This window comes from Lagenorhynchus albirostris, chromosome X (genome assembly GCF_949774975.1).
Source record: "Lagenorhynchus albirostris chromosome X, mLagAlb1.1, whole genome shotgun sequence".
Taxonomy (NCBI): Eukaryota; Metazoa; Chordata; class Mammalia; order Artiodactyla; family Delphinidae; genus Lagenorhynchus; species Lagenorhynchus albirostris.
In genome coordinates, this window is record NC_083116.1 from 51,422,704 (window position 1) to 51,433,808 (window position 11,105).

Here is an 11,105-nt window from a genome sequence, read left to right on the forward strand (position 1 = left end):
GATTTACACACCCTAGGCATGCAATGGCCCCAGGTATGTGTGTATTTGGGGGAGTGTTCAGTGTCTCATTGGCTCAGGCAGCTGCAACTTACAAAGTCAGCAGCTGTATGGTCTTTGGCAGCTAGAGCTGTGGCAGGGCACGGTGGCTATAAGGGCTGCTGGGGTTCTCAGCAGTTCCTCCAGGCCCAGCAGAGAGGGACTGAAACATCCAGCAGTGATGCTTCAGGGTGATGGTGTACTCATACATGGTTCCAGAGGCTTGCTGTGGGCATGCATGCAGGGGTGGGGGCTGACAATAGGAGTCATGACTGGCTGTGTGCATGTGTTTACCTGCAGGGTTCAGGGTCAGCTGTGGGGGGCAGGATGGAGAGACTCAGGTAGTTGGAGCCTGTGAATGTGAAAACATGTGGGACCCTCAGGGGTGAACTCTGCTGTGAATCCAAGACAGCTGTGCTGGCTGTTGGTTTCCTCAGTAGTGAAACCTGCTAGGGAACTCTGTGCAGCAGGCCACTGGGTTCTGTGTCTGGTCTCAACATGTGGCTGATACTGATAATTCTTGCCATTCTTCTTTCTTCCTAGCATCTCCAGAGTCTCAGCTATGCCTGTCTCCCCAGCGAACTGGATGGGGATAAACTGAAGCAAGTCCTTCATGCAATGCCCCAAAAAGCTGGGAAAGGTGATTGCTCATTCTGCTAGGGGAATTCTTGGACAAGGGATTTACCTCTTTGCACTGAGCAGTGCTGGCTTGAGGAATGGGATGATGCAGGCAAGATGAAACTGTTGTTCCTAACCTTTTTTGGATTCCATCTTGATTTATTTGTATTACTTTTCAGAAGTATATTGCTTTGTATGTTTGTATTAGTGGTTGCTCTGGGCATTACAATGTATGTTAGGTCATATATATATATATATATATATATATATATAGAGAGAGAGAGAGAGAGAGAGAGAGAGAGAGAGAGAGAGAGAGAGAGAGAGAGAGAGAGAACCTATCACCTCTACCATTTCAAGTGAAGTGTAGAAACTCTTACATCCATATAGGTTCCTTTACTCCCTGTGCTTGTCAAATATAATTGGCTTAAGTATTTCCTATATATACATTGAGTGGCACATAAACAGGTAGGGTTATAATTTTTGTTTCAACCATGTATTTCTAAAAGCATGTGTGTGCATGCATGTGTGTATATAAAGAGATTTTGATTGAAGTATAGTTGATTTACAATATTATATTAGTTTTAGGTGTACAGAGTAATGATTCAATATTTTTATAGATTATACTCCATTAAAGGTTATTACAAAATAATGGCTATATTTCTCTGTGTTGTGCAGTATATCCTTGTTGCTCATTTATTGTATAAATAGTTTGTATAAATAGTTTGTATAAATTGTATTGTATAAATAAATTGTATTGTATAAATAGTTTGTATCTCTTAATCCCCTATCCCTATCTGGTCCCTCCCCCTTCCCTCTCCCCACTGGTAACCACTAGTTGTTCTCTATATTTATGAGTCTGTTTCTATTTTGTTATATACATTTGTTTGTTTTATTTTTTAGATACCACCATAAGTGATAACATAGGGTATTTGTCTTTTTCTGACTGACTTATTTCACTAAGCATAATACCCTCTAGGTCCATCCACATTGCTGCAAATGGCAGCATTTCATTTTTTATGGCTGAGTAATATTCTATTTTTGGTATAATTCACCTGTGAAGCTGTCTGGTCCTGAACTTTTGTTTGCTGGGAATTTTTTAATAACAAATTCAGTTTCACTACTAGTAATCAGTCTGTTCATATTGTCTATTTCTTCCTGGTTCAGTCTTGGGAGGTTGTATGCTTCTTCCGGTTTGGGAAGTTTTCAGCCATAATTTTGTCAAATACATTTTCAACCATTTTCTCTCTCTCTTCTCCTTCCAGGACCCCTATAATGTGAATTTTGGTACACTTGATATTATCTTAGAGGTCTCTTAAAGTGTTCTCATTTTGAAAATTTGTTTTTCTTTTTGCAATTCTGTTTGGGTGATTTCCACTATTGTATCTTCCAGATGACTTATGCATTCTTCTGTCACCTAGTCTGCTGTTAATTCCTTCTAGTGTATTTTTCATTTCAGTTATTGTATTCTTCACCTTTGACTGGTTATTCTTTATGTTTTCTAGTTCCTTGTTAAAATTCTCACTATTTTCATCTATTTTTTTTCTCTAATTCAGTTAGCATGCTTTTTACTAATGCTTTGAATCCTTTATCTGGTAAATTGTTTATTTCTGCTTCATTAGTAGTTTTATCTGGGTTTTTTTCTTGCTCTTTCAATTGAAACAAATTCCTCTGTCTTCTCATTTTGCTTAACTTGCTCTGTGTCTATGAAATTAGGTGAAACAGTTACCTATTACAGTCTTGAAGGGGTGTTCTTGTATTGGGAGTGTCCCTATATAGTCTTCATGTGCCCAGGGGATTTGGTGTGAGACTGGATTTGTTATGAACACAAGTCACAGTTTTCCCAGGGTGTGCTGGCAGCTATCATCTTGGTAGAAAGTGGGGCTGGAGATGGAGGGTCAAGAACCAGAGCCAGGTGTGAGCCGAAGCTTCTCCTCTGGTCAGTGGCTGTCACCACCCTATTGAAGGCGAGGTCAGGTCCCAAGTTACTGGAGCAGAAGCCCTGGGAGTTGAGTCTGAGCTGGCTCCATTCCTTTTAAGTGTGTGCTCTCCCCTTCCCAGCACTGGCACTTTCACCCCAGAGGGAAGCAGTACTGGAGCAAGAGAGGCTGGTGTGGGTGCTCAGTGTGGGTCTGTGTTGGCCCCAGCTTCAGCCAGCAACTCAGACCACTTCTGATATACTGCCACTTTGGGTCTGAGCCACATTTGTCCCACATAGCCAAGCTCTCCCCTCGGCTGCTGCAGCCCTCACAGTAGTGTGGAGCTGCACCACAGAGCAGGCAGTGCTGGTGTGGGCGATTGGTGTGTGTCAGGGTGCAGCTCGTGGTATTCTGGCCACAGTCAGAGACCTGGACTGCTTCTGATATGCTGCCTGTATATGTGCCATTAATGGCTGCCCTTCCCTGCTCAGACGCCATTCTGGGTCTGAGCCACCTTTGTGCCTCACAGCCAAGCTCTCCCCTTGGTTGCAGCAACCCTCACTCCAATTTGGAGCTGCATCATGAAACAAGCGGGACCAGAGCACTTGCTGGGCTCAGGCTGGGACGCACATCAGAGCAGTTGTGGGAAACTGGTCAGCGACCTGTGCAGTTTCAACCTGCCCTCTCCACCCTTTTTCAGGGAGTAAGCAAGCATGTGCACACTCATCACAAGCAGAGTCCAGGCTTCCCAGGGCCCTCCTTTTAGTCCCACTGACCCTCTAACCAACCAAGGGGACTCATCTTACCAGTGTCGGGCCCCAGGGCTGGGGGACCCAATATGTGGCTCGAACTGCTCACTCCCCAGGGAGAATTTTCACCTGTATAATCTCGCTCCTCTTCTGACTCCCCTCCCAGGGGCACAGGCCCCATTCCTATCACTTCTCTTCCCTTCCTATGTGATTCTGTGTGTATCTTTCTTACAGCCTTGGTTTTACAGGAGTCTTTCTGCTAATCTCCAGTAAGTTTTCAGTGAGAATCGTACCACATGTAGGTATATTTTTGATGTGTTTATGGAGGAAGGTGAGTTCTGCATCCTCTTACCCTGTCATTTTATTCCACCCCCTAAAGAAATTTATTATGAGGAATTGGCTCATGCATCTATGGAGGGTGAGAAGTCTATCTGCCGTCTACAAGCTGGAGACCCAAGGAAACCAGTGGTATAGTTCAGTCTGAGGCTGAAGGCCTGAGAACTCGGGGAGCTCATGATTTAATTCCCAGTCCTAGGGCAGGAGAAGACCAATATTTCAGCTCAAGCAGTCAAGCAGAGAGGCATATTTTCCCTTCGTCCACTTTTAAAAATTCTATCGTGATCCTCAGTGGAGTGGATGATGCCCACTCACCCTGGGGTGGGCAGTCTGTTGTGTTTTTCTTTAATAAATTATTTATTTTTGGCTGAATTGGGTCTTTGTTGCTGCACGCGGGCTTTCTCTAGTCATGGCGAGCAGGGGCTACTCTTCGTTGCGGTGTGTGGGCTTCTCATTGCGGTGGCCTCTCTTGTTGCAGAGCACGGACTCTAGGCATGCAGGCTTCCATAGTAGCAGCACGCGGGCTCAGCAGCTGTGGCTCACAGGCTCTAGAGTGCAGTCTCAGTAGCTGTGGCGCACGGGCTTATCTGCTCCGCGGCATGTGGGACCTTTCCGGACCAGGGATCGAACCCATGTCCCTTGCATTGGCAGGCAGATTCTTAACCACTGCGCCACTAGGGAAGTTTGAGCAGTCTGTTTTATTCAATCCATTGATTCAAAATGCTAATATCATCTGGAAACACCTTCAGAGGCACACCCAGAAATCACATTTAGCCATATATTTGGCACTTTATTATCCAGTCAAGTTGACACATAAAATTAACCATCACAAGTCCAACCCTTCTCAAATTAGCATCCATATGCATCTCCTTAAACCATAATTAATTTTCAAATAAACACAATGACAAGGTTATAATTGCACCTCAATAATACAACTCTTTTGTGTATAGATGAAAATATGCCAAACTCTGCCCCAGAAGAGGAGGTAAAGTTCTTGAGTGATGTTTATTCTTCTACTTGATATCCCATAACTTAAATACTGTGATGTAAAATTAACAATACTTAAATACTATGATATATAAAGTCAACATATATTTTATGATAAGAGAACGAGAGAGGGAAGAAAAGTATATGTGTTACACACTTGTACATACACATATACACAAAAATATTCATAACAAAACAAGGAGGAAATACTCATGAGAATTATATTTCTATTTCTGAAGCTAGTCACTGGTCATAGCTGGTATTTGTAATTGTCTTCTACTACCCATTCTGTATTCCATTTGCCTTTAGCAAGCACCTCAGTTGGTTGTTCTTCTTTAGCTGGTGGGATAACTCAAGATTTCATTCCTGAAGTGTCTGGGCCATTAGTAGTCCTACCTCGATTGGGTTACTATAGTTCCCATTGACCTTAATCACAGGACATGGTAATACTGAGAGACACCCTATCTGTTTTCCAGACATACTCTTACTTACCTCCACTGTGGAGCAGAAAAGTCTAATTTCCCCTTGGTAGCAGGATCAATCATCTCAGCCCACACTATAACTCCCTTCTTTGCCTTTTGCTTCAGAGGCATGAGGAGCCCACAGTGGCCAGGCAGCAGTATTAACATCCAGGTGAATGGAATCATTGTTGTGTCTCTTGGTGGAATTATTTCTTTCTCTAGAACTAAGACCCCTAGGCCACCAGAGTGTTAGGTCATAGGAATAGGAAGCAAAAAATTTTCTAATGGGTCAGTGGGGGTAATAGTGAGTGATGCCATTTCCATTTCCACCCTATGTTTCCTGGATCCATGAATCCTGGCTACGGGAGAAACAGCAGTGTTGGGAGGTAGAGATATTGAATAATATCCTCTGAATTGAGAAGGAACTTTAAGACCAAAAAATGAAGCAGGTAACTCCATAAAGTGCAATTATGATGTTTATTGTGTGTAACTTACATATAGGCAGGATCAGGCGGACAATGATCCCAGAGGCATTAGCAGCTGCACTCTGTACCGCCAAAAGGAGTACAGGGAGATTTAAAGGGGCTAAAGCTAAAAGTAGAATCAGACTACCAAGGGAAAAGGATGCCCACACTGTTGAGAACTGGATGTTTTTCCTCCCCCTGTGGGTCTCATGACCATTAACCATTTGCATCAGCAAAAGGCATTCTTCTACTTTTCATATCTGATGAAGGCAAGGATAAAAGTTTATAGGGAACTTATCTCGCTTTGGCACATTCTTTGTGAGTAGGCTAAAGTTTTAGCCATGCATTAAGGGGAAGGGTAGGACTGCAGGCCTAATATGGAGCTAATAAAATGGACTCAGTGTGGTTCAGCCACATAAGGACCATATATTAGATGCCTTTCCCAAGCCCTGCAAGGTATTGTCATTGAGCTGGTGCTGTAACTGAGTCTTCAGAAGGCAATTCCATTGTTTTGTCAAACCAGCTTCTTCAGAATGGCAGGAAACATGCATGGTAAGACTAGTGAATTACATGAGCATGGGTCCATTGTTGTAATTCATTTGCTGTGAAGTGAGTTCCTTGATCCAAAAGAATGCTTTATTGAATTACCATGACAGTGAATATGGCATTCTATATGTCCTCAGATGGTAGTGCTGGCAGAGTCATTGCATACAGGAAGGCAAATCCATATCCAGATAAGTGTTTATTCCAGTAAGAACAAAACAGTGTCCCTTAAATGATGACAGCAGTTCTGTATAATCAGCCTGCTTCCATGTAACTGGCTGAGTACCCTGGGGACTGGTGCCATATCAGGCACTCAGTGTTGATCTCTGCTGCTGGCAGGTTGGGCACTCAGCAGTAGCCTTAACCAAGTTGATGAGTCGAAGTCTGTCCTGCTGAGCCCATGCATAACCCCCATCCCTGCCACCATGGCCACTTTTGTTCATGAACCTATTGCACAATGACATAGGTGGCTGGGCAAAGAAGGTAACTGGTACCTACAGAATGGGTAATTCTATCCACTTGATTGTTAAATTCCTCCTCTGCAGAGTTCACCCTTTGGTGAGCATTCATATGGGACACAAATATATTCACATTTTTTTGCCCATTCAGAGAGACATATCCACAGACTTCTATCCCCAATTTTTCTTATCACCAATTTTCTAAACATGTTCCTTCCAAGTTCCTGACCATTAAGCCAAACCATTAGCCACATCTATGAATTGGTATATAATTGCACTTAAGCTATTTTTTCCTTTCAAGCAAAGTGAACAAACAGGTGTGCAACTCCAAGTTCTGCTCACTGGGAGGACTTCCCTTCACCACTATCTTTCAGGGATGTCTCACAAAGGGACAGTAGTGCTGCAGCTGTCCACTTCTAGGTGGTACCTGCATATCTTGTGGATCCTTCTGTAAACTAGGCCTGAGATTTCTCTTCCTCTGTCAACTGATCATAGGGAACTCCCCATGAGGTTATAGGTACTGGCTGGGAAGGAAAAGAGAGTGTAACAGGAGTGGGGATAATGAGCATTTGGACAACATCTCCGTGAAACTTACTTGTACTTTCAGGGCTCTTCAAGTCCAATCTCATATATTCCACTTATATTTGATGATGCAGTGCTGCTTTGCCTGCCCACTTTATTGCTTGGTGGTTCAGATAATACGTATTTCATGATGGTCAGTTCCAGTTGCAAGATAACTTGGTGGCCCATGGTTAAATGTTCAATTTTTACTGAGGCCCAGTAGCAGGCCAAGAGTTCTTTCTCAAAAGGGGAGTAGTGATCTACAATGGATTACAGGGCTAGGCTCAAAAATTCTGAGGGCCTGCACTGCAGTTCACCTATAAGGACATGACATAGACTCCATACAGCTTCCCTATGTGCCACTGACAATTCAAGCATCATTGGATCTTCTGGGTCATGGGTCCCAAGTGGCAAAGCAGCTTGCATAGCAGGCTGGGCAAGTTGCAAAGCTTTCTGTTACTCTGAGCCCCACTCAAAGCTAGTAGCTATTTGAGACACTTGGTAAATGAGCCAGAGTACCATACCAAAATGAGGAGTATGTTACCTTCAAAATTCAAAGAAGCCCACTAGGCAATGTGCCTCTTTTTGCTTATAGGAAGGACCAGGTAAAATACTTACCCTTAACTTTAGAAGAGATATCTTGACATGTCTCACACCACTGGACCTCTTCAAATTTCACTAAAGTAGAATGCCCCTGAATTGTTGTTGGGTTTCTTTCTCACTGTCTAGCAGGCAAAGGTCCTACCAATAAGTCTAGAGTAGTAGCTATGTCTTACTAGGTCCAATCTTCATAATTTCATCAAAAAATTTCCACAAATTTTGTGGAAATGAAGGCGATCAAGATCCCTGTGAACCAAATTATGACATAAGGCTGGAGAGGTTATATACCCCTGAGCTAGGATGGTGAAGGTATACTGCTTGTCTTGCCAGCTGAAAGTAAATTATTTCTGGTGGTCCTTATTAACAGATGTAGAAAAAAAAATCATTTGCCAGACCAATAGCTGCATGTTAGGTACCAGGAGATGTGTTAATTTGCTCAAGCAATGAAATCACATCTGGTTTAGCAGCTGAAATTGGAACCATCTCCTGATTAAGTGTATGATAATCCACTTTCATTCTCTAAAACCCATCTGTCTTCTGCACAGGCTGGATAGGTGAGTTGAATTAGGATGTTTTGGGAATCACCACCTCTGCAATTTTCAAGTCCTTGATGGTGGCACTAATATCTGCTATCCCTCTGGTAATGTGGTATTGCTTTTGATTTACTATTGTCCTAGGTAGAGACAGTTCTACTGGCTTCCACTTAGCCTTTCCCATCATTTCCCTAACTCTAGAGGTCCGGGAATCAATGTGGGGATTCTGCCAGCTGCTGAATGTGCATGTATGTATTCCATTTTATGCATTCCAGAACTGGGGAAATAACCACAGGATGGATTTTTGGACCTACTGGGTCCCTGTGAGATGGACCTGAGTTAAAACTCCATTGATGACCTGACCTCCATAATCCTCTACTCTGACTGGTGGCCCACAATGACGTTTTGGAATTAGTGTTTGTTCAAAGCCAGTGTCCAGTTGTCCCCCAAAGATCTGATTTGTTCTTTTTTTCCCAGTGCACAGTTACTGTGATATAAGACCGTAGGTCCCTATGGGGAAGGTTGGGAAAAGGAATAGTAGCATAAATTTTCGGTAATGTACCAGGTCCTTCCTCAAGGCTGTTCAGCCTCTCCCTCATTCAAGGGATTCTGAGTTTGTAAACTACAATCAAGTCCAGGAATTGAAAGAGGGACTGTGACTCTGTTTCAATGATTTAGGTTAGACTTTTGTTTTCTTGACCTAGAACTTCTCTGTTTATACATATCAAGTAAGAATTTAGTAGGTTTCCCATCTATTTCATTCTAGGAACACCATGATCAAGCAACCAACATCATAGGTATGCATGAGCCAGACTATTCTGATTACTGCTCTGAATCTGCTGTCCATTATGGTAATTATGTCTACCTTGTCTTTAGTAATTGAATGCTGACACTTGGACCCCTATCACATCAAGATCCAATTACTCCCACTGCATTTAGGTTTCTCAATTCAGTGACTACTGTTCTCACTGTGAGGTCTGACCTACAAAGAAGAGAATAAATAGCTCCTCAGTGATGCTGCTTTTCTCAGAAGTTTATTTCTCACAGTACTGCTTAAAAGTATGTCTTCTGGACCCTCCCAGTGTGGGTGAATAGGTCCTAAATGGAAAAAACATTGTAATATGGATTTTACAGTCTCCCTAAGCCTTTGAATCCCTTTCTCTACATTAAACCAGAAATGCAGGTCGAGTATGTCCAGTTCGCTCACTGTGGGCAACTTTTGATCCATGTTTCAGTCAATGAACCAACCAACCAACCCACCAGACTGTTAGAGCCCTGTCTCCCTCCCTGAGCTGCAACATTAAATGCAGAATCTCTGCTTGGTGAGTCTATATCAATAAATTTGTCCTGACTCAACTTTATGTTCCTTCCACCATTATTCCACACCCTTAGTAGCCATTCCCACACATGTTCCCCGGTTTTCTGTCTGTGTAAATTAGAAAACTTAAGTAGTTTTTTTGGAGTATAGTACAATTCTTCATGGGTCACATTTTTTATCTCACCTTTAGGGGCCTGATGGGACTTGAGTCTAGAAGCAAAGGGAGGTGATGGGGGTGACTCCTGAGGAGAATCAGCCTTTTCTTGCATGGCAGCTGCCCCAGGTGAGGCTATTAGAGTTTTCTCAGGCAATACGGGACTTATCCCCTCAGATAGGGGTGGAGGAGCCACTACCACTGGGAGTGGGGAAGCCACCATCATTGGCGGTGAGGCTGCTTCCACTGGGTATGGATAGGCCTCTTCCATAGCAAAAGAAGACTCATCAGAATTTAGCAGCTCAGTCATCAAGGTCTTCTCATGAATTCCCATCTCAACTTACAGGATCCCATTCTTTCCCAGTCAGTGCTAGTCAGTGCTCTTACTTTAAAAGTAGACATCCTGTGAAGATAAGAGTTCAGGTTGCATTGTCATTCAGCCAGTCTCAGAATGAGATTCTGTGTTTGATTTTCAGCAATCTTATCTCTGTGGCTACAGGAGCTAAGAGTCTCCTTCAGGGCACATTTGGAAGTTTTCAGATTATTAATATGGCAATTGAGCTGGGAATTTGAGTCCCTGAGCTCATCCTTTTCTTGCACCACTTTGCCAGGACATTAGGGACAACCAGCCTACCTCATTATATTCATTAGTTTTCTAAAAATGTTCTAAAGTAACATATATGCAGTCATTCATTCCTTGTCTCTTATGTTTTATTAGAAATATCCAATGCAGATATTTTACCTATCTCTATCTCCAGGTAACATCATGGACTATCAGTGCCCTCTTTACTACTGAAAATAAAATCATTAACATCTTTAAATCTAATCAGATTAGAGAGCCAACTCCAGAAACACTGAAACCAATTTAGAAAACTCATCCTTAACATATTCTATTCCTCTAAAACCACTCTCAGTACTAAAATATGTATTAGTTAGAGTTTTCCAGAGAAATAGAATCAGCAGGATATATATTATAAATAGATTTAATATGAGGAATTGCCTCACATGATTATAGAGATGGAGAAGTCTCATGATCTGCCATCTGCAAATTGGAGACCCAGGAAAGCTGGTGGTGTAAGTTTAATCTGCCTGAAGGCCTGATAACTAGGGGAGAGGATGGTGTACTTCCCAGTGTGAGGGCAGAAGACTTCTATCATAGCTCAAGGAGTCAGAGAGGCAAATTCTCTCTTCTACTTTTTTTTTTTTAATTCTATTCAGGCCCTTAATGTATTGGATAAAGCCCACCTACACTGGGGAAAGCAGTCTGCTTTACTCAGTCTACCAATTCAAATGCATACCTCCTCTGGAATCACCCTCACAGATATAGCTAGAAATTATGTTTAGCCAAAAATCTGGGCATTCCATGATCCA

General features: G+C 42.6%; 1 pseudogene; it reads right to left on the reverse strand.

The window, feature by feature from the left end:
- Positions 1 to 5,352: 5,352 nt before the first annotated feature.
- On the reverse strand, positions 5,353 to 10,068 carry LOC132513102 (uncharacterized; annotated as a pseudogene).
- Between the last annotated feature and the right edge of the window lie 1,037 nt (positions 10,069 to 11,105).